The 22,827-nt window shown below is 47.1% G+C and overlaps 1 long non-coding RNA gene across 1 annotated transcript in view; it reads left to right on the top strand.

The window, feature by feature from the left end:
• The window catches only part of LOC132541340 (uncharacterized), a 1,018,351-nt gene that overhangs the window by 812,287 nt on the left and 183,237 nt on the right, over positions 1-22,827 (top strand). The window lies entirely within an intron of this gene.

The raw sequence follows: 22,827 nt of genomic DNA, 5'->3' as shown, positions 1-22,827 counted from the left end.
GTGCGGTCCTGGCTTACCTGGTTTATCTCTCTCTTTCTCCAGAGCCCCATCAGCTCTGGTCTATGGTGGTGTGGGGGGTTGAACGTGAGACTTCAAAGCCTCAGGCCCGAAAGTTGTGTGCAGAACCACTGAGCCTCTCCCCCCACGTTGAACACGGTGCGGAAGAGCGGGGTAGCCAGCGCCCACCTGCCGCTGCGGAGGGGCGAGCGGTGCTTGGTGCTTGGTGCTCGGTGCTTGGTTCACTGAGCCTGACCGGCCTTAGCCGCTCCTTTCCCGGAGCCCCTGGACAGGGAGCAGGAGGCCCTCGCTAGTCTTGGCTTTCCTCTCCTTTGGGACACAGTGCTTGCCCAAGGTCACCAAAACCCTGCCTAAGGTGCTTGCCCAAGGTCACCAAAACCCTGCCTAAGGTGCTTGCCCAAGGTCACCAAAACCCTGCCTAAGGTGCTTGCCCAAGGTCACCAAAACCCTGCCTAAGGTGCTTGCCCAAGGTCACCAAAACCCTGCCTAAGGTGCTTGCTCAAAGTCACCAAAACCCTGCCTAAGGTCACCAGAACCTTGCCCAAGGCGCTTGCCTAAGGTCACCAAAAGACCCCTCCTCTTCCCCCCCCCCCCCCCCCCCCCCCCCCCCCCGGTCAAAGCCAGAAGTTCAGAAACATTTCCAGAATCAGCACTGTGAAACTTGGGAAGGGGTGGTGGAGAAAGGGAAAGAAAAACTTGATTCCTTGGGAGTGAGGCTGTAGCGCGGGCTAAGCGCAGGTGGCACCATGCACAAGGATCCCGGTTCGAGCCCCCGGCTCCCCACCTGCAAGGGAGTCGCTTCAGGGGCGGTGAAGCAGGTCTGCAGGTGTCTGTCTTTCTCTCCCCCTCTCTGTCTTCCCCTCCTCTCTCCATGTCTCTATGTCCTATCCAACGACAACAATAAAACAACAAGGGCAACAAAAGGGAATAAATAAATAGTAAAAAAGAAAAGAAAAACTTGATTCCTGGTTTGGCTCCCGGAGCAGTGCTCTGATCACAGATCTGAGGACGAAGATCAGCCCATAAACTCCTCGGCTTTGTTTGCATGGGGAGTCCAGTGAGACAAAGGCTCATCTCTGCAGGGGCTTCTTGGCAGGGAATTAAGAAGCAGGCAGTCCAACCAGGGGCCCTAGGACAGGACCACCTTCCTGGTTTCAGGAAGGAAGTGGCAGGAGTCAAGCAGCCCACTAACTTCTACCACAAAAGGACACTGCCACCCCGCCGTCCTCCTTTCTTGCACCTAACGTCGAAGCTATCAAGACATTTTTGGCTTGCTTATTTAAAAACAGAATAGTGGACTGGAGGGGGTGGACACTTGACAGTAGGCAATTTTTGGGTATTCAGACCTAAACTTGGGGCACCAGACTACAGGACTTTCATTACTGGGTGTGAGAGAAAGAATGAGAGTAGACTCTGACACAGGACAGCAGGGGGACTGAACCCTGGACCTCCTGGCTCTGAGCATCCGAGCTCTATGCTGACAGTTCTGGGGTGGCGCACGCCCAAGCAGAGTCTCTGTGGATGCAGAGTGCGAAGCAAGACCTCCTCTGCCTTGTTTTCCTGCACTGTTTCTCTGGCCAAATCTTTTCCAGGCAGCACTATTACCTATTCAGTGTGTACACCCAGCAGTGGACTAACAGTGCTGCAATGTTTTCTAGTTTCAGGGGGAAAAAAAATCAATCTACTTATGTACTTTTGAGCCTGAACAATCAATATTGGATGGAAGGTAGTCCTTCAGTAAGTCCAAGATCACAGAGTAAGTCAGACTCAAAAGAGTTTTCTGTGCACTTTTCAGCAGATGGAATGTGAGTATTCTCTTTCTTCCTTTAATTTATTTATTTACTTATAATTGGATAGAGATTGAGAGGGGAGCTGGAGATAGAGAGGGAAAGAGACAGACATCTGCAGCCCTGCTTCACCACTTGTGAAGCTTCCCTCCTGAAGGTGGGGACCAGGGGCTTGATCCTGGTCCCTTGTGCACTGTAATGTGTGCGCTCAACCAGGTGTGCCACCACCTGCCCCCCACTATTTCCACTTTCACGTTTCTTTGTTTCCTTTAAGGAATTTCCGAACCATTTTTTAGAGAGGTGACACTAATTTGCATGGCCCTCAATAGGGTCCTTTATCCCACGTCCTTGCCAGCAGTTATCGCTGTGAGTTTTCACTGAGTTCGTTCTTGGAGGTGAGGTGATATCTCTTTGTGACTTTAATTTGTTTTTCTCAATGCTTGAGTGAAAAAAAAATGTGAAAAAATTCAGCAAGTGATGCTTACCATGCTTTCTTTTATTTGTTTATTTATTTATTTTATGTATCTGTAGGCCATCTCTGTGTTTTCTTTGGAAGAGTATCAGGCAGGTGTTTTATTATTGCTGTTGTTTTTCCCTATTATTTAATTGGACTGAGCAGCATTTCTTGAGGTGATTAACTGTAAAGTCTCAGAACAGGCTTCAAGTCATCTTTTCTGTCTTCATTTTTTTAAGGACGCATCTACTTACTTACTTATTAACTCAACAGAGACAATTAGATTATCATTCTGGCATCTGTGGTGCCCAGGGTCAAACTCAGTACTTCCTGCTTCAAGTCCAAAGTTCCAGCTGCTGCACCAGGTTCTGAGTCTTTACATCTTCACTGAGGGTACTCTGTAGCTGCTCTGTGAGTGTCTGACTGTGTTGAGGGAAATTCAAGCCCGCAGATCAAGAATTGCTTCCTGGATTTACAAAGCAGTGAGAGATAGTGAGGAGTGATGTCTTTCATATATTCCTTCTCTAGAACTTCCCCCGCCTCAGGACTGGTCCCTGGCCAGCCTGCCTCTGATCACCTACAAGTCTTGGCCAAGGGGTTCCTGTTGGCACCCACACATGCTTCACTCAGCCCAAGACATTGTTCAGTAGATTTCAATTTGTTGTTGACAATTCTAAAATTTGAGAAATCTCACATCAAAATGTGTGTTTCTACCTTTAGAAAAACAAACAAACAAAACCAACTAATAAAGAAGCAAGAAACCCTAAGATGTGAGACCTGTTGGTAGACACTCTGAATAGCAACAGAGAACTCGAAACAGACAGCGCTTACCTGGGAGGGGAGACAGGATGCTGTCTCTTTTTCGGGAGGGCTCTGTCCTACACAGTAACTTCCTGTTTCCTGTACTGAGCCTGGGAACCTCTGATGTGACCAACTAACTGCCTCATGACAGATTTTATCATTATCTATCAGCACTGGATCATGGGCCATCTGGCCTTATCTTGCAACTATGTACTTGAAATGCCTTTTCCAGGAAAAGTTGGATTCAAAACATATTTTTAAAGACCTACTAGGGTGGTCCGGGAGGTGGTGCAGTAGGTAAGGCATTAGACTCTCCAGCAGGAGATCCTGAGTTCAATCCCCAGCAGCACATGTACCACAGTGAAGTCTGGTTCTTTCTCTCTCTCCTCCTATCTTTCTCATTAATAAATAAATGCAAATCTTTTTTAAAAGGCCTACTAGGTACCTTTTAGTCATAATTACCACATATATTTCCCCCAGTCCATTATGTGGTAAGTCTTGAGGATATTGACATCTTCAGGGGCTCGGTGCAGCACAGGAAACAGAAATAGATTCCTTCAGACAACCTGGGACGCCTGCCATAGTACGCGGAGGGCTGGATATGCCACCACAAAGCTGGATGTCCGAGGACCTGCTATCAAGGTGGGGTCTCCTGAGGAGGGCGCAGCCGGCCACTCACCCTGTGAGCTCTTGCTTCTTTCTAAAAGAACAAGGTTGGCAAGAGCACGCAGCTTTTCGCAGCTGCTGAGAGGAGCAGTGTCACGGGCTGCCGGGGCATCACGGTTTGTTCTCGTGACCACTTTGTTCTGATAGAGGGAGACTGAGCATCTGCAGCCTGGCAGGTCCTTGTCTGGTTTTCTGGGCTCACGTGGGAAAGTCACAGGTACAGCAGGCAAAGTCCGTTCTGTCATGATGTTCACACACTAGCGGTAGGAGACTAGTAAAAAAAAGAGTAATGAGTAAGCAAGAATTTCTGAGCGAGAGCAGGGCCTTGAAGAAAATAAGTAACTGAGCAGATATTGCTATGGGGTGGTGGTGGTGGACTTGCTAAGAGAATTCGATGAGGGAACCGGACACTTGGATAACGAAGTTATATGGTCATGCGTGTGAGCATGTGTGTGTATTATCAACTGTAAGGACAGAAAAAATCTTTTTGAGCCATATTTTATTAGTGATTTATTATTGATTTACAAAATTACAATGTAACAAGGGTACAGCTCCACACCATTGCCACCACCGGAGTTCCGTATCCCCAGTCTCTCCGCTGGAAGCTACAGCAGTTCTCCTAAGGTGGCAGATATGGGTTGACTATTATTTCTACAACCATCTGTCTATATTTATATAGATGTGCCCTCCGCCCCCTCTGTGGTCCCATCTTCTCTTCCTTTCCAAGTCACACCCACACCTGGTACCACATCCTGATATCCCTCCCTTTTTCCTCTTCTCTCTCAGGGTCCTGATGGAGTTGGAGTTCAGAGCCTTCTGGTCATCTTCCTCCTAACATTTCTCCCCCTTTGGGAGGATGGGCCCAAATTCTTTATGGGGAGCAGAAGGTGGGAGTTCTGGCTTCTGTAATTGCTTCTCTACTGGACATGGGTGTTGGCTGGTGGATCCACACCCCCAGCCTGAGAAAAGGTTTGAAATCTTGCCTTTTGTTCTACTGTGCATGGCACTGAGAAGAGTCATGCCAAGTGAGGTTAGCCAGAAGGAGAAAGACAAATACCAGATGACCTTACTCAGCCGTGGGATATGCAGACACCCAGCAAGGAAGGACACAAAGACAAACTAAGACTCTATCCCAACCACTGAGGCTCACAGTGTGGAAGGGCAAGTGACTTCCAGGGGAGGTTCACACAGATGTTGTCTAAGAGACTTGAAATTGTACCTCTAAGACACAAAGTACAGTCTTCTAAACCAACATTACCTCTTTTTCTTTTTTTTCAATAGAGGCAGAGAGGAAAGGCAATACTGGGAGAGATCACAGTGCCAAGGTTTCCTAGAGTGGAGTGAGGTTCGTTCGAATAAGGTTGAGCTCATGGCAAAGCAACACGCCATCCCCATGAGCTAGTGCCAGGTGGGGCTGCTATGCCACATTGTACTGCATCTGAATTCCTCCTGCAGACTGAAGCCAGAGACACCAAGCCTGAGACTCAGCCTCCCAACTCCTGTAATCTGGTGAGAACTTTCTAAACATAAGGGACTAGCTAGTTCCACTTCAGATGGCATCCTGTCTAGCAAAGCTACAGACTCCAGATGCTACAGACTCCAGATTAGGCCCAGGTGCTGGTACAGGTATAGGTGTTCATGCGTCATACGCAAGAGGCAAACTTGTATCTCCAAGTAAAAGTGCTGAAAAGCCCTCCATGACTAGACTTAGATCTAATAAACCTGGGATCCTAACAGATGGATCTAAAGAAGGCATTATAAATCCTCTCACCAACTAGACTTAGACCTAATAAGCTTGGCAATCTAATAAAAGGCCCAAAGAAGATAGACCCCATAAACCCAATACCAGTTTGGATTCAATAAATAGCGCTCAAAACTTTAAAAACTGGCAGAAAGTCTAAATGCCTCAGAAAAAGAAAGAACTACAAAACCTGGATAAGGGCAAGAGACTGGCTCACTCACTGATGGTCACTGTCAGGCCATCCCATCACCTGGGAGCCCTAGTCAGGGAATCCTGGGTCTCCCACACAGACATGATGGGCCCAGACCTCTAACAGACCCCTCCCTCCTCCATCACTGGTCACTTCCATCAGGAACGTCAGCACAAGCCCTCCTGTGGCCTCTCCAGGACCTGCCCTCACTGCAGAGCAGCCATGGTGGGGGCTCCCCACTCTCTGAAGGGAGGCTGGTCAGCCTGCTCTGCCCATCGAGGAAGACGGGTCCTGACATGGAGCAGCCTAGAATGTTCCAGCTGTGACCATGGACTGTGAGCTCAGACTGACAGGGACTCACAGGTCACACAGGCTCCTGTGCTGAATGGGAACAGACATGGCCCTGGGTCAGATCAATGGTGTAAACAATTAATTTTGTTTGTAGCTTTTCTTCAAGTTTCGGAGCTACTTATTGCCCTGATCCAACTTTCTAGTCCTATTATCAACTCTAAAATCACATTCCCAGACAACATATTTAGTCCACCTGCATGTTAACTATCCAACTCAAGCAAACAACTATGGAAGTCACGTGCCCCTAGGAACACACCTACAATAGGCTTCCTAGATTCTTTCCTCCACAAGATTCCTATTCTCAGCTTCTCCGTACCTTTTCTCTTGGCTCCCATTTACAAATCATTTTGTCCTGCTTTGTATCTTATAGTCTTTCAACCACCAAGTTGCAGACAGTACTGTGATTCCATCCTGACCTCCCTGAGCAGACAACCTCACCCATGTGTCCTGGAGCCCCCCCTCCCCAGAGCCCTGCCCCACTAGGGAAAGACAGAGACAGGCTGGGGGTGAGGATCCACCTGCCAACACCCATGTCCAGTGGGGATGAAATGACAGAAGCCAGACCTTCCAACTTCTGCTCCCCATATAGAATTTTGGTTCATACTCCCTGAGGGGAAGAAATGTTAGGGGAAGATGACCAGAAGGTTCTGCACCCCAATTCCATCAGGACCAAGAGAGAGGAGGAAAAAGGAAGGACATTCAGAAGTAGAAATAGCTGTAGGTGTGACTTAGTAAAGACGGGAGGGCCAGGTGGTGGCACACTGGGTTAAGTGCACAAATTACAGTGCACAGGACCCAGGTTCAAGCCCCTGGTCCCCACCTGAAGGAGGAACACTTCACAAGTGGTGAAGCAGGGTTGCAGGTGTCTTGCTTTCTCCCTCTCTGCCCCCCCCCATAGCTCTCAATTTCTCCGTCTCAATCCAATAATAAATATACAAATAAATGAATAAGTAAATATAAAATTTTTTGAAAAGGAAGGAAGGGAGGGTAGGGCCAAAGAGAAAATGGGAAAATTTATATAAATATAGACAGTTAGTTACAGAAATAATAGTCAGCCCATATCTGTGACCTGGGGAGAACCACTGCACTTTCCAATGGAGGGAGTGGGGACACAGAACTCTAGTGGTGGGAACAGTGTGGAATTCTACCCCTGTTCTCTCATAATTTTGTGGATCAGCATTAAGTCACTAATAAACAGAGACGGGAAGGCAGGGCCTTCGGTATAAGTAACAATGGCCTCAGCTTCCACGTGGCATCAGCCATCTTCGCCCAGATACCCAGGGGCATCTCTGCTGTGTTCCTTTCATTTTCCTAGTGAAAAAATTAAAATATCTGAAACAAAACAGAACAAGGTTCCCTACAAGGAATACGTTGATAGAGGCAGGGTGGAAAAGGCCTTCAACAGTGGAATAAAACTTACTTCTTTGTGTCTTATACATATAAGAAGAAGTCATGGGACATGTACTTGGTGGAGTGGTACTCAGCAGTTAACAAAGACTATACTGTGTCGTTCAGAACAAAAGTGATTATGCTTAATGAAGTAAATAGGAGGGTGACGGACAGCTACCAGATAATTTACTCACATGTGGAATACAGAAAATTGAAACACAGGAACTTGAGAAAAAACAAAAACTTCACACATACAGTGATTTGCGGGAACTAAGATGGTGACCATTGGATTGGCATGAAGATGCAGAACAGGAAGTCGGGCGAAAGCACAGCAGGTTAAGCACAGGTGACACAAAGCGCAAGGACCCGCGTAAGGATCCCAGTTGGAGCCCAGGCTCCTCACCTGCAGGGGAGTCGCTTCACAGGTGGTGAAGCAGGTCTGCAGGTGTCTGTCTTTCTCTCCCCCTCTCTGTCTTCCCCTCCTCTCTCCATTTCTCTCTGTCCTATCTAACAACGATGATATCAATAACTACAACAATAAAACAACAAGGGAAACAAAAGGAAATAAATATTTTAAAAAGACACAGAGCTTTGGTGGTGAGAATAGTGTAGAAGTGTACCTTATCATTTTTGTGAGCCACTATGAAACCCCTAATCAAACACATATTGAGAGGGAAAGAGGTGGGACTTGATGGACAAAGGAGACAGATGGGGAAGGTGCCTCCCCCAGTGCAGCCACGCAGAAGGAGGTCAGGTGGGTCTGAATTCTCACACTGACATCACCCTGCTCCCACCCTCCCCAAGTCAGCTGAGTTCCATGCCCTCCCCCAGTGCCAGGTACCAGCTAGTCACTCTCAGGGAATCCTGGCTGGAGCCCTGGAGAATGGAGAGCGGACATTCCAAGCCAACAAGCTGACCTTGGCTCTACAGGTGCAGTGGGGAGCTTGGCTGGGCTGAAGTGATGTGCTCCGAGATGCACAAAGCAAGACCCTAAGGGAGCGTGGTCTGCCTCAGAGATCTGGAACTGCCTGGCCCCCGGCGGGGCCTCAGGCTCATGGCAGCCAGAGGCAGCTCTGAGTGTGCTTGTTGAAAAACAGGTTTCTCTCTGCACTTGCCTTTGATTGGGAAACTCCACACTGGGAGACCTAGCCTGGCAATCGTTGGTGGCAGCACAGAGCTTGACAGCCACCCCACATGGGAGTTGAGGCTGGTGGGTGCATGGCCTTGAAGGCTTCTCTTCTCCAAGCTGGGGCTCCTTGCACAGCTTCCAAAGTGAAGCTGAGGGTATTATCTGCCCCGTGTGCCACCCTTCAGATGAGGTGGTTTTTGTGGGAGCACTTTGTAGCTTTCTGCCATCGTCAGCACAGAACCAGATGAGGGTCTTCATAGGGTCCTTAGGAATCAGCATTGCCTTCCGTGGGCACATCTCCTCTCTAAGCCTCTATGACCATCTGGTTTGCCACTCTGCAGAAAACAATACAAAGGGCAGGGTGTGAACTTTGGCCAGACTCAAATCACATGCTGATGGTCTCTCTCTCTCTCTCTCTCTCTCTCTCTCTCTCCTACCTTTCTTTCTTTCCCCTTCCTTCCTTCCTTCCTTCCTTCCTTCCTTCCTTCCTTCCTTCCTTCCTTCCCTCCCTCCCTCCCTCCCTCCCTCCCTCCCTCCCTCCTTTCTTTCTTTCTTTCTTTCTTTCTTTCTTTCTTTCTTTCTTTCTTTCTGTTTCCTTCCTTCCTTCCTTCCTTCCTTCCTTCCTTCCTTCCTTCCCTCCTTTCTTTCTCTCTCTCTTCCTAGATTTTATGAATGAGGAGGAGAACCAGAGCATCACTCTAGCACACACAGTGTTGGAGAACACACTCAGGACCTCACGTTTACAGGTTCTGTGCTCTGTCTCTGCACAACTTCCTTTTTAAAATTTTAAAATTTTAAAATTTTTTGTTTGTTTGGCTGGTTCCAAATATGCTTCTTAAGTTGTATCATGTTACCCCACAGGGGGCAACAGCTATACTGGTCTATCAAGTAGAGACTGACCCGTGTGAGAACCAGGGAGGACTGCCTGTCTTCCCACACCGAGTAACCAGCTTGTTTGATGTGGGAATCCCCTGAGTTAGCGCCTAAATCAGTTGGATCCTAGGGAAATGCCGCGGCAGGTCATGAGTTGGGAGCCGCCTGAACCAAGGACTTCCATGAAGGACAAAGAATGGAGACATGGACATGGGGAGCCAGGAGAGTTGTCTTTCTTCTGTCATTCCAGATCTGACTCCCACAATGACTTCAGCTTACCTTGAGGTTATAAATGCAGCACTCATTGTGCAAACAGTGGTGAGATGAATAGACAAGTGTTGTGACTAGCTTTGGGCAGTCATTCTTCTTTTTTTATTAGTGATTTAATAATGATTTTTATTAGTGATTAGCAAGAGTGTAAAGTAACAGGGGTACAATTCCACACAGTTCCCACCGCTAGAATTCTGTGTCCCATTCCTTGCATTGGAAGCTTCCCTAATCTTTATCTCTCTGGGAGTATGGACCAAAATTCCTTTTGGGGAGCAGAAGGTGGGAGGTCTGGCTTCTGTCATTGCTTCTCCACCGGACATGGGTGTTGGCAGGTGGACCCACACTCCCAGCCTGTCTCTGTCTTTCCCTAGTGGGGCAGGGCTCTGGGGAGGGGAGGCTCCGGGACACACGGGTGAGGGCGTCTGCCCAGGGAGGTCAGGATGGAATCACAGTACTGTCTGCAACTTGGTGGTTGAAAGGCAGTAAAGTATAAATCAGGACAGTTTGTTTCATAAACAGAAACCCAAATGTCAGAATAGAGCACATGGAACTAAGGGTTTTGGTGTGGGAAGAAGCTAGAAGTCCATTTTAGATCTATTCCAAGGGGCCATCATTCTTCTTAAGTGGACTCATCTTTCTCCTCTCCCAGTCTCTCAGTCTCCCAGCCTGCCTGTTCCCTGCTTTTATATCATGCAGAATGACGTTGACACTTAAGGAGATTATTCTGTGACCTTCAGCTCAAGGAAGGAAGTACATACAGAGACTTCTCAGTAGCGTGATTTTCCTTGGCTTCTGGGTTTTCTATGTCTTTTTCTCTCAGCTGGCTAGTCCATCTGCTCTAGGGATGGGGGAGTGAGCGAGGGGGTGCCCTGAGAAGGGGTCCTGCTGTCATCGCCCATATGCACTGACCCTGTGGCTACATTGTATAGAAGCTATAAATCTTGTCCTGAAAGAGGGCTCACCACGACAACTACACAGAGGCCTCTCCCACCCAAGACCTGCTAAGAAGGGGTCCTGACATTCTATTGTCGTTGCTCAACTGGAGTTTGATTTGTGCTTTTAGAGGCTCAGCCTGTAGCTGGGCTTCAGCAGAGGCCTCATGAAAGATGCATTTCACCAGGCAGTGCCAGGGGAGAGACTGGCTTAAATTACATCTCCACAAATCCAAGTATTGGCATATCTGCAAATCCAAGTGCAGGGTTTCAAGAAAAAAAATTCTAAGAATCTTATTTTGCAATCGTGTGAAGGAAGGAGAGGATGGGGTATTCAGGAAGAGACTAGACTCTCAACAATGAGGGAAGCTTTGGCAGAGCAAGTCAGCCACCTTCCCGGGTGGGGAAGGGGAAAATCCACCGTGAGAGAGTAAGAAAGATTTGTACATTGTGGCCACCTGCAGGACAGGCTAGTGAGGCCACCCACCCAGCTTCTAGGGCATAGGCCTCAATGATTCCGACTTGTCAAATTCTGTTTGCTTCTCTCAAACCAGTTCTAGGTCTGGAACCACGAGGTCCCCAGACAAGACTGACAGGGACTCAGACCTCACACAGGCTCCTGTGCTAAATATGAACAGACATGAGCCCTGGGTCAGGTAGATGGGGTTTGTAATTAATGGCATTTATATACTTTTGTCATATTTGGGAGCTACTTTCTGCCCTGGTCCAGTGTTCTAGTCCTATTCTCAACTCTGACACCATCTTCCCAGACAGTACCTTTAGCCCAGCTACATGTTAGCTGTCAGGCTCAGGTAAAAAAGGACTAAAATCATGAGCCCCTTGGAACACACCTAAAATAGACTTCCTAGCTTCTTCTCACATGAAGGCCCCTAACTTCATTTGCTATATTCCTACCTTTGGGTTCTGGTTTGTTGAACAATTTATTCTGCTTTATATTTTACCACCTCTCAGTCACCACTTAGCAGATGCTACCATGATATAAACCTGAATTCCCTGGGCATAGGACCTCACCAATGTGTCCTGGAACCTCCCCTCCCCAGAGCCCTGCCCCACTAGGGACAGACAGAGACAGGCTGGGGGTGTGGATCCACCTGCCAACACCCATGTCCAGTGGAGAAGCAACGACAGAAGCCAGACCTCCCACCTTCTGCTCCCCATAAAGATCCTGGGTCCATCCTCCCAGAGGGATAAAGAATAGGGAAGGTTCCAATGGAGGGGATGGGACAGGGAGCTCTGGTGGTGGGAAATGTGTGGAATTGTACCCCTGTGATCTTACAAACTTGTTCAATTATTAAATCACTAATAAAAAATCCATTTCAAAAAAAGAGAGAATGAGAGAGAGATTCCCATAGAGAGCCAACTCCACTGCCAAGGACCTCCTGTGAAACTGTGAGCCAAGCAGGATCAATCATCTGTCCAAATGTCTGCACCCCCTTTGCCCCCCCCATGACATCCCCCTCCCTTAGAGAAGGGTCAAAGTTCATACAATAGCCCCCAAGTCCCTGGCAGTCTGGTCTGCCTCCCCTAGTACCTTTCTGGTACTCCCACACTCACACTCCCAGACACACTGGCCCCAGAAAGCCTGTCTCTCTCTCTCTCACAGTCTGAGCACCTGCTCTCTCCACTTCCAGGGGCCTCTTTCCCCCAGACACCCACTCCATTGTTAGCTTCCTGGTAGCCTCCCCAGATGCTGGACCATCCTTCTAGACATTCCAAATGTTCCTCCGCACATACCCCTTTATTTTCTATTACCATTATTATTGCTATTACTATTATCTCTATTTATTTATTGGACAGAGATAACCAGAAATTGAAAGGGTAGGGGGAGATAGGGAGGGAGAGAGATAGGCACCTACATCCCTGCTTCACTACTCACAAGGCTTTCCCTCTGCAGGCGAGGATCGAGGGCTTGAACCCAAGAACTTGTGAATTATAACCTGTGCTCTGCCAGATGTGCTGCCACCAGGCCCCCCACACCCTTTACTCTCTTTCCTATTTATTTTCTGCTCACTCATTTCACACATCTTTTAGTATTTTCTAACAATCACCTGTTCACTGTGGTGGATTGTAGTGGGGAGAGTAAAGTTCAGAACTCTGATGGTGGGAATAATGTGGATTCCACCCCCTGTCCACATGCAGTTCTGTAATATAAATAAATATACATAAATATAAATAAATATAAATATAAATATGAATATTAACATGAACATGAACATGAATATAAATATAAATATACATAAAGATTATAGGAAAAAAAATCACCTGTTCACTTTTATTATCTTCGCCTACTAGACTATAAGCTTTATGATGCCAGAAATTCTTGTATTGTTCATAGAGATTTCCCCAACTCCTGAAACACATTTCACCACACTCTGGACTTGATAAATTAATAGATTAAATCAATCAACACAGGCTTTTTATCAGCCATCCCTAGTTTTTTCTCATAACAGTTTTGATGGCTTAGCATCATTCTCGATTAACAGAGGAGAAAATTATTTTTAGAATGTGTGTGAGGCCATGCACACGGTAGCTGAGCATCAGAGGAATTACAAAGTTGTGCCAAGGTGTGCTGCACCAGCACAGAAACTCTGAGGAGAGAGGTGGAGGGGGAGAGAGGGCATCCGGGTGCTGGTGCAGGAAGGCAGCAGAGGATCCACCCGCCATGGAGAGCTGAGGCCTGCACGCAGGTGTCAGCAGCTGTCCTGCAAACCACTGGCCTCTCCCCACGTACAGATGGCGGCGAGGACGTGCAGAAGAGGAAGACACCAGACCAAGCAACTCGGCTATGCTCACCAAGAAGACACAGCTCTCTTCTCAGGAGCATGGTAGCCCCTCGTCACTGTGGGCATTAAGCATCTGAGTGAATGATGGTGTAAATGCACAGTGATTTCTGCCTGCTGAGACTTCATACGCAAGAAGTAGACTAGCTGGCTGACTCCTACATGTTGACTACGTGTCGGAACCGCAACACTCTGGACCTGTCGTGTTAGCAAAGTGTGTCCTGAAGCTGAGTAGGGTCTGTTCCCTTTTTACTCTTTTTACTCTGTTTCCCTTTTTTACTCTTTAATGTGGCCACAATACAGGTTTAACTGCCTGTTTGGTTTGCAGTTTTTGCTTCACGTTCTGTTTTGATTGAAAAGCACTCTGCCAGCCATTCCTACCTTGACTCATACCTTTATTTTCAACGGTATTACCTCAGGCTGCCTCAGTGCGCTAGCAAGACATCCCCACGCTTGCATTTTCCAAACGCCCACATTGAAGCGCTGGTGGTGTGAGACCTGGTGATCTGAGGTGAGGCCTTCTGGAGGTGATTTGGTTCAGAGACTCACGACGTGGATACCCCAGGATGGATGCATCCTTAGAAGTTGAGGACAGGGAGTCAGGCGGTAGCGCAGCAGGTTAAGCACAGGTGGAGCAAAGCTCAAGGACCGGCATAAGGATCCCGGTTAGAGCCTTTGTCTTGAGTTCTGAAAGTCACTGGAGATAGCAGTGGAGGGGAATTTACCAGCAGGTTCAAGCATAGGTATAAAGGGCAAGTTTACTTAGCTTTTGCAATACTGAGGAGTGATAAGTACTCCATAGGGGACAAGTAGTTTATTTGCTCGATCCATTGCAGGCTCTTCCACGGAGGCCCTGCAAATTAGACAGACAAAAAAAAAAAAAAATAGATTAACAACAAGAGGGAGTAACCTGATGATCCTGAATATATGCACAATATATATGAGTAGTAGGCTAGTGTGGAGGGTAGACTGGATAGTGACTGCATTTCAGCATTATAATGCCAACATTCTGTGGAGAAATAAGGAGACTCAGGAAGAGGACTGTGAGCCCCTAGCACTGGCAGGTGTGAGAAGACCAGGTTAGGGTGAGAGCCAGTTAGTGCCCTCTCTGTGTGGAGACCCTGCTGGTGCCATCGTCTCTCTACTGATAACATCTCTCTTCTCTGGTAAGGGAAACAAGGAAGGGGACACTGATCTGAGTGTATTCAGATTCTGTGTTCAGAGAGACAGGCAGATGAAGGGACTTTCCTTGTATCTGTTTCTGCTGAAGTGCCTCTTCAGCTAAAATTAGCCCTTGTCCAAATTGGGCTGCTTTGGGGTGGAAGTACTTAGACTCTTCACCTGGAGCAGGAAAATGGGGAAACTTTTCTTTTATTATTAGTTTTAATCACCACCAGAGTTAACTTGGGCTCAGTGACTGCACAGAAAACTCACTGCTCCTGTCAACCATTTTTTCCCTCCCTTCCTTCCTCCTTCCCTTCCGCCTTCTTCTTATTCATTCATTTATTTATTTATGTATGTGTGTACTTATGTATGTATGCATGTATTTGCCTCCAGGGTTATTGCTGGGGCTCGGTGTCTGCACTATGGATCCACTGCTCTTGGAGGCCATTTTTCCTGTTTTGTTACCCATGATGCTGTTGTTGTTATTGCTGTTTTTCTTGTTGGATAGGACAGAGAGAAATGGAGAGAGGAGGGGAAGACAGAGAGGGGGAGAGAAAGACAGACACCTGCAGACCTGCTTCACCACCTGTGAAGCGACTCCCCTGCAGGTGAGGAGCCGGGGGCTTGAACTGGGATCCTTAAGCCAATCCACACACTTTGCGCCACGTGTGCTTAACCTGCTGCTCTACTCCCTTTCCTTCCTTATTTTCTATCTGATAAGACAGAGAAATTGAGAGGGGAGGGGGAGATAGAAGGGGAGAAAGAGATACACTCACAGCACTGACTCACCACTCATAAACCTTTACCTCTGCAGGTGGAACCTGGGACTTGAGCCCTGAAGGGCACGCGGCAGGGACCATATGAGCTCAGCTGGGGGCACCTCGGCTCCCACCAAAAGGTGAAGTCTTATCTCTAAATATAATAGACAGATACACTCTGTGCCAGCTACTGTGCGGTTCATAATGACTAGCAGTTCTCAGAACTGCACAAGGTAGGTCCTGTTATCCCTGTGCCTACGTCACAGCTGGGCAACATGGAACACAGGGACCTGACCGCGTTGCAGGGCGGCGAGTCACTGGGCCAGGAGGATATGAACCCGGCAAGTCTGAGGCCTGTCCCAGCGGAAGGGACACCTACCTAGTCCACCAACACCCCCACTGCAGCCGTCACAAGGTACAGCTGGAAGGAGTCCCTCAGTTAGGAGAAGTGCAGCTTTCTCTTCTTGCTCATCTAGAAGTGGGTCATAGTTGCCTAGAGCTCTAGTGCAAGGTCTCAAAGAAGTTTCTCAGAATTTATCACACCCATACTGTTTTCAGAAACAGAGTGATTAAAAGAAGGGGGAGGAGGAGGAGGAGAAAGGAAGAAAGGAAGAAAGAAAGAAAGAAAGAAAGAAAGAAAAAGAAAGAAAGGAAAATTCCCAATTCGAAAAGGCCCCTGGACTTTCTATAAATGGAAAGGCCAGAGAGAGGGACCAGAGACAGCCTGCAGGTCTTGAGAAGGTCCGAGTCATGATAGCCTAGGGGAAATGCCAGCTAAGATAAATCACTGCATTTCACTGTGCTGTACCAGACCAGTACAGCCTTAGGCGTGTAAACACAACGCCAGCCAGAGCAGGGAGAAGTTGACCATTTCAGCAAAGGTCAGAAAGATGCACATTCCTGATAGGCAAATGAGCTACATCTAGTGATTTCTGCACAGCCAGAACTAGATCAACATTGACTGTTGCAGTCCTCAGCTTTTTCCTTGCAGGGCTATGAGCTTCAGGCACTGTAGCCTCCTGAGTCATTAAGTCAATGATTAACAAGCACGCTTGACCCGATTAACTAGGAATCCTGCCTTGAAGGTCTCCAGTTAACTGGGCTTTGGCTTAACTGAAGGTCAAATGAAACCTGCCTGCTTCACCCCAGGTATTGCAAACCATACTAAACTCTGTTTTTCACACACCGACCTGACCTGGGCATTTGGAGCAAAGTGAAAATGGCCACATTTTTACTGGGTGGGCAGCTATCTTGCAGTGCCTTGGGGCTCTGCTCTGCATGAGAATCTAGGTACAGACTTGTTTGTTTGTGAAGAGGAAGTCGGCCTCTGTTCAGAGTTCAAGAATGATTTGACTGGATTCTGCTGAGAGGGGCTCAGCTGCTTGCTTGCTCAGTGCCTAGCAGAGCGCCAGGTACTTTGCTGATGGGCCCAGTATGAGCTACTCTCTTGTGACTTCCCTCCGAATAGTGACTTTATTATTCCAGGTGTTCTGAGGACCACTGTGCCAGCTGTACGTCGTTTCATGTGGGCGGGGGGGTTATCCACCCCTTCCTGTGGGCACCGGAAACCTCAGAGGGTGAGGGACTGCATGCCAGGCCAGAATTCAGAGTACTTGAAGGGTTTTGTGCATGGAATCATCAAGGTACCTGACTAGCTACGATCCACAGGAATTTCCAAAGACCACCGTAGGAGGTTAAATGCTCAGAAACTGTATGGTAGTAGTAGTGGTGGTGAGAATCACACACACACACACACTCACACACACACACACACACACACTCACACACACACTCACACACATACACTCACACTCACACACACACACATACACTCACACACACACACTCACATTCACACACACACACACACACACACACACACGCACGCACGCGCGCGTCTCCATCGGTAAAGTGTATCAATTAAGGGAAGTGATTATTATATTTAACTTGGTTTTATTTTTATTGCCACCAGGGTTATTGCTAAGGCCCAGTGCCTGCACAATGAACCCACCATTCCATATGACCAATTTTCTTTTCTTTTCTTTTCTTTCCTTTTCCTTTCTTTTCTTTTCTTTTCTTTTCTTTTCTTTCTTTCTTTCTTTCTTTCTCTTTCTTTCTTTCTTTCTTTCTTCTGTGATAAGACAGAGAGAAATTGAAAGGAGAAGGTGAGATAGAGGAGAGAGAGATACCTATAGACCTGCTTTACCACCTATGAAGTTTTCCCTTGCAGGTGGGGACCAGGGTATAATTGCTAACTTTTGTGAACTGATATATTTGTAAAATAGCATAGATGTAACTTACTAGAAGAATGAATCAAATATAACTATAAAATGGAGAGGCCCATTTCAAAGTTATTATTAGAATTTAATAAAATTATTGTCAACTTGTTTTTTATTTTTCTTACTCTCCCTTTCACCCCTTTAACATGCCCTGGCTTCATCCATGTGCAATTTCAACACTTAAAGTAGACTTTTTAGTTTGTTTATTTATTTTTAAACCAGAGCACTGCTCAGCTCTGGGTTATGGTGGTGTGGGGGAATGGACCTGGGACTTTATGGCCTCAGGTATGAAATTCTTTTTCCATAATCATTTTGATATCTCTACCACCCAAGTAGATTTTGTTTTCTTTTAAGTCCAAATATATATAAAGAAACAGAAAGAAGAGACACACAGAGGCAACAGAGGAGAGACACAATAGCACGGTGTTCACTGGGGACTAGAACCCAGGTCCTTGAGCAGAGTAGAGTGTGCATGCCACAGGGTGAGTCGTCCCCCAGCCTGAAAACTAATTGTACCATTCCTGTTGTCCCCGTGCTCTGTGCACCTACTGAGAACAGGAAGCACAGGACTGAAGTGCTTGAGAAGGGTTCTGTGGTACCCGGGTCTGTGGCCCTCACAGCAGAAGCATGAACTTCCCCTGGGAGCTGAGACCATAGGCAAGCCAGTCTCTGGTCTACCTCCAACTTGCAGGGGCAGGTTCTGCATGTTATTTTATTTTTTCAGTTTCTTTATTGAGGGGCTAGTGGTTTGCAGTCAACAGTAAAATACAGTCGTTGGTACATGCATAACTTTCCTGGTTTTTCACATAACAGTTCAGCCCCCACTAGGTCCTCCTCTGCCATCCTGTTCCAGGATCTGAGCGCTCCCCCACCCCAGTCTTTGACTTTGGTGCAGTTCACCGACTCCAGTCCATGTTCTGCTGAGTGTTTTCCCTTCCGACCTTGTTCTCAGCTTCTGTCTATGAGTGAGATCATCCCATATTCATCCTTGTCTTTCTGGTCGATCTCACTTCACAGGATTCCTTAAACTCCACCCAGCATGGGGTGAAGAAGGTAACTTCACTATTTTTACTAGCTGAGTAGTAAGATTCTGCATTCTAAGCAGAGCTTAGTCAGTGGTCTGGCATGTGCTGTGGCTGCAGAGCACTGTTTTACAGGCTCTGGGCTGGGGAGAGAGCTTGGCCTGACAGCATGGACCTTGCATGCCCGAGACTCTGCCAGGCAACAGGCGATCCAGATCCATAGCACTCCCCAGCGCCAGAGCTGAGCAGTCCCCTGCTTTCTGCCTCCTGTACTTCCTAAACAAATAGACAGAACTGTTCATGGCCATGCGGGTGGCAGGTTCTTGTCTGACTGACCCACACTGCACTCCACTTCCTGGATCTGTGGTTTCTGTCCCACACTCTCTCTACCAGTATCTCTCTCTCTGATAATAATAATGATAATAATAATAATTATAGTGTGTAGACTACCTCTCTGCCTCTCTGTACTACTACTAATAGAAATGTGTATACTACTTCTCTGTAATAATAGTAGTAATAGTAATGTGTAGACAACCTCTCTGCCTCTCTGTGATAATAAGAGTAATAGTAATGTGTAGACAACCTCTCTGCCTCTCTGTAATAATAGTAGTAATAGTAATGTGTAGACTACCTCTCTGCCTCTCTGTAACAATAAGAGTAATAGTAATGTGTAGACTACCTCTCTGCCTCTCTGTGATAATAAGAGTAATAGTAATGTGTAGACAACCTCTCTGCCTCTCTGTAATAATAGTAGTAATAGTAATGTGTAGACAACCTCTCTGCCTCTCTGTAATAATAGTAGTAATAGTAATGTGTAGACTACCTCTCTGCCTCTCTGTAACAATAAGAGTAATAGTAATGTGTAGACTACCTCTCTGCCTCTCTGTGATAATAAGAGTAATAGTAATGTGTAGACAACCTCTCTGTAATAATAGTAGTAATAGTAACGTGTAGACTACCTCTCTGCCTCTCTGTAACAATAAGAGTAATAGTAATGTGTAGACTACCTCTCTGCCTCTCTGTAACAATAAGAATAACAGTAGTTTGTAGACTACCTCTCTGCCTCTCTGTGATAATAAGAGTAACAGTAGTGTGTAGACTATCTCTCTGCCTCTCTGAGATAATAAGAGTAACAGTAGTGTGTAGACTACCTCTCTGCCTCTCTGTGATAATAAGAGTAACGGTAGTGTGTAGACTACCTCTCTGCCTCTCTGTGATAATAAGAGTAACGGTAGTGTGTAGACTACCTCTCTGCCTCTCTGTGATAATAAGAGTAACGGTAGTGTGTAGACTACCTCTCTGCCTCTCTGTGATAGTAAGAGTAACAGTAGTGTGTAGACTACCTCTCTGCCTCTCTGTGATAATAAGAGTAACAGTAGTGTGTAGACTACCTCTCTGCCTCTCTGTGATAATAAGAGTAACAGTAGTGTGTAGACTACCTCTCTGCCTCTCTGTGATAATAAGAGTAACAGTAGTGTGTAGACTACCTCTCTGCCTCTCTGAGATAATAAGAGTAACAGTAGTGTGTAGACTACCTCTCTGCCTCTCTGTGATAATAAGAGTAACAGTAGTGTGTAGACTACCTCTCTGCCTCTCTGAGATAATAAGAGTAACAGTAGTGTGTAGACTACCTCTCTGCCTCTCTGTGATAATAAGAGTAACAGTAGTGTGTAGACTACCTCTCTGCCTCTCTGTGATAATAAGAGTAACAGTAGTGTGTAGACTACCTCTCTGCCTCTCTGTAATAATAATAATGTGTATACATTTTTTAAATAATATAGACTTAAGAGGAAATTACTTAAATAATTTTATTTATCTATCTATTTATTTATTTATTGCTATCAGGACATCACTGAGGTTTGGTGCCTGCACAGAAAATCTAGTTCTCCTGGATGCCTTTGTTTTTCCTTTGAGAACGAGGGGGAGAGAGAAGTTGAGAGGGAAGGGAGGGAGAGAGAGGGAGAGAGACAGAGACACATGCAGCCCTGCTTCACTGCTTGTGAAGCTTTCCCCTTGCGGGGGTGGGGGGATTGGGGACTTGAACCCAGTGCCTTAAGCATTACAACGTGTGCTCTGCCAGGTGCTCCAATCTCTTGGCTCTCTGACTACCTGTTCTAATCAAGCCCTATTTCTGACACCTGTGTGACCTTAGGGCCCCTCTCTCTCTCTCTCTCTCACTCTCATAGTAGCCACGTTTACATACATAGCAGAGATAGAGTGGAGAGAGAGAGAGAGAACTTTCAGAGGAAAACAGGAATGCAAACTAACATTTTGAAACTCTTATTTAATATTTAACAATTGCTCTCTGGAAGATAGTGTATCTCCTATAATCTGGATTATTGTATACATAGTTATTATGAGTCCCATTTTCTAGGCAGTGAAGCTAAAGTTCCTAAACTAAAGACTAAATGAAGAAACCACCGGCGCTGGGTAGTGAACCTGGGATTTAAACCAACGACTCAGTCCCCAATCTAGACTGCACAAGTGGATGTTAGAGGTGTGATTCCAGGAATTACCGTTGCTCAGAGTCCTTGGGGACTTCTCTGAGCTGAGCCTGAGCCTGGGTCTCGTTTTCCCATTCTGTAGAATCTGACTAGTGGGCTGAGAGCTCACAAACTGCTTATTAGTGAGTGTGCACAGGAGAGGGAGGCAAGGAGGAGAAGGGAGGGGAGGAGGAGGAGAAGGAAGAGGAGGAGGGGGAAGAGGAAGAGGAGAAGGAAGAGGAGGAAGAGGAGAAGGAAGAGGAGGAAGAGGAGAAGGAGAAGGAAGAGGAGGAAGAGGAGAAGGAGAAGGAAGAGGAGGAGGAAGAGGAGAAGGAAGAGGAGGAGGAGAAGGAAGAGGAGGAGGAAGAGGAGAAGGAAGAGGAGGAGGAGAAGGAAGAGGAGGAGGAGAAGGAAGAGGAGGAAGAGGAGAAGGAGAAGGAAGAGGAGGAGGGAGAGGAGAAGGAAGAGGAGGAGGAAGAGGAGAAGGAAGAGGAGGAGGAGAAGGAAGAGGAGGAGGAGAAGGGAAAGGAGGAGGAGAAGGAAGAGGAGGAAGAAGAGGAGGAGGAGGAGGAGTGCCGGGCTAGCTTCACAGGTGTGAGAGAGAGAAGACCAGGGACTCATGGCTGAGCTGGGAATGCAGTTCAATCTTTATTGATGAGCGGGGATGCAGTTAGATCTATCTCTAATCACAATCCTGTCCTATATATGTATCCTGAGGCTTAAGTGTCAGGTCAGAAGAGGATGTACATAGGATAGGGGGTGGGGAGAAGGGAAAAGCCCGAGAACCAGTGGGGATTAAACCAGTGTGAACAAAACAATGATTATGTAAATAGACCACAGAGTTAAGCAATGCAACAGAAGGGGTCTTAGAAGCTGACCAACAAAGGAGGAAAATGAGGAGAAGGAAGAGGAGGAGGAGAAGGAAAAGGAGGATGAGGAAGAGGAGAAGGAAGAGGAGGAGGAAGAGGAGAAGGAAGAGGAGGAGGAAGAGGAGAAGGAAGAGGAGGAGAAGAAAGAGGAGGAGGAGAAGGAAAAGGAGGATGAGGAAGAGGAGAAGGAAGAGGAGGAGAAGAAAGAGGAGGAGGAGAAGGAAAAGGAGGATGAGGAAGAGGAGAAGGAAGAGGAGGAGGAAGAGGAGAAGGAAGAGGAGGAGAAGAAAGAGGAGGAGGAGAAGGCAAAGGAGGATGAGGAAGAGGAGGAGGAGAAGGAAGAGGAGGAGGAGAAGGAGGAGGAGGAGAAGGAAGAAGAGAATGAGGAAGAGGAGAAGGAAGAGGAGGAGGAGAAGAAAGAGGAGGAGGAGAAGGAAAAGGAGGATGAGGAAGAGGAGAAGGAAGAGGAGGAGGAGGGAGAGGAGGAAGAGAAGGACGAGGAGGAGGAAGAAGAGGAAAAGGAGGAAGAAGAGGAGGAAAAGGAGGAAAAGGAGGAGAAGAGGAGGAAAAGGAGGAAGAAGAGGAAGAAAAGGAGAGGAGGAGGAGAAGGAAGAGAAAGAGGAGGCTGAGGAGGAGAAGGAAGAGGAGGAACAGGAGGATTGCAGCCATATTGGAGCTTCAAGGGCTGCTCACTGTCCAGAGCAATGCCTGCCAGCCGAGCAGTTCTCCTGAGAGCTCTGGCCAGTCAGCGGCAGCACACAGAGCACTACAGGCATCCCAGCCAGGGTGCAGTCTGGATGGCCTTCTTGCCACACCAAGAGCTGTGACACTCATTAGTCCCCACAGGTGA

Source organism: Erinaceus europaeus, chromosome 1 (assembly GCF_950295315.1).
Source record: "Erinaceus europaeus chromosome 1, mEriEur2.1, whole genome shotgun sequence".
In the NCBI taxonomy this organism is placed as follows: domain Eukaryota; kingdom Metazoa; phylum Chordata; class Mammalia; order Eulipotyphla; family Erinaceidae; genus Erinaceus; species Erinaceus europaeus.
The sequence above is the reverse complement of the archived record's forward strand: the minus strand, read 5'-3'. Positions and strand labels throughout refer to the sequence as shown.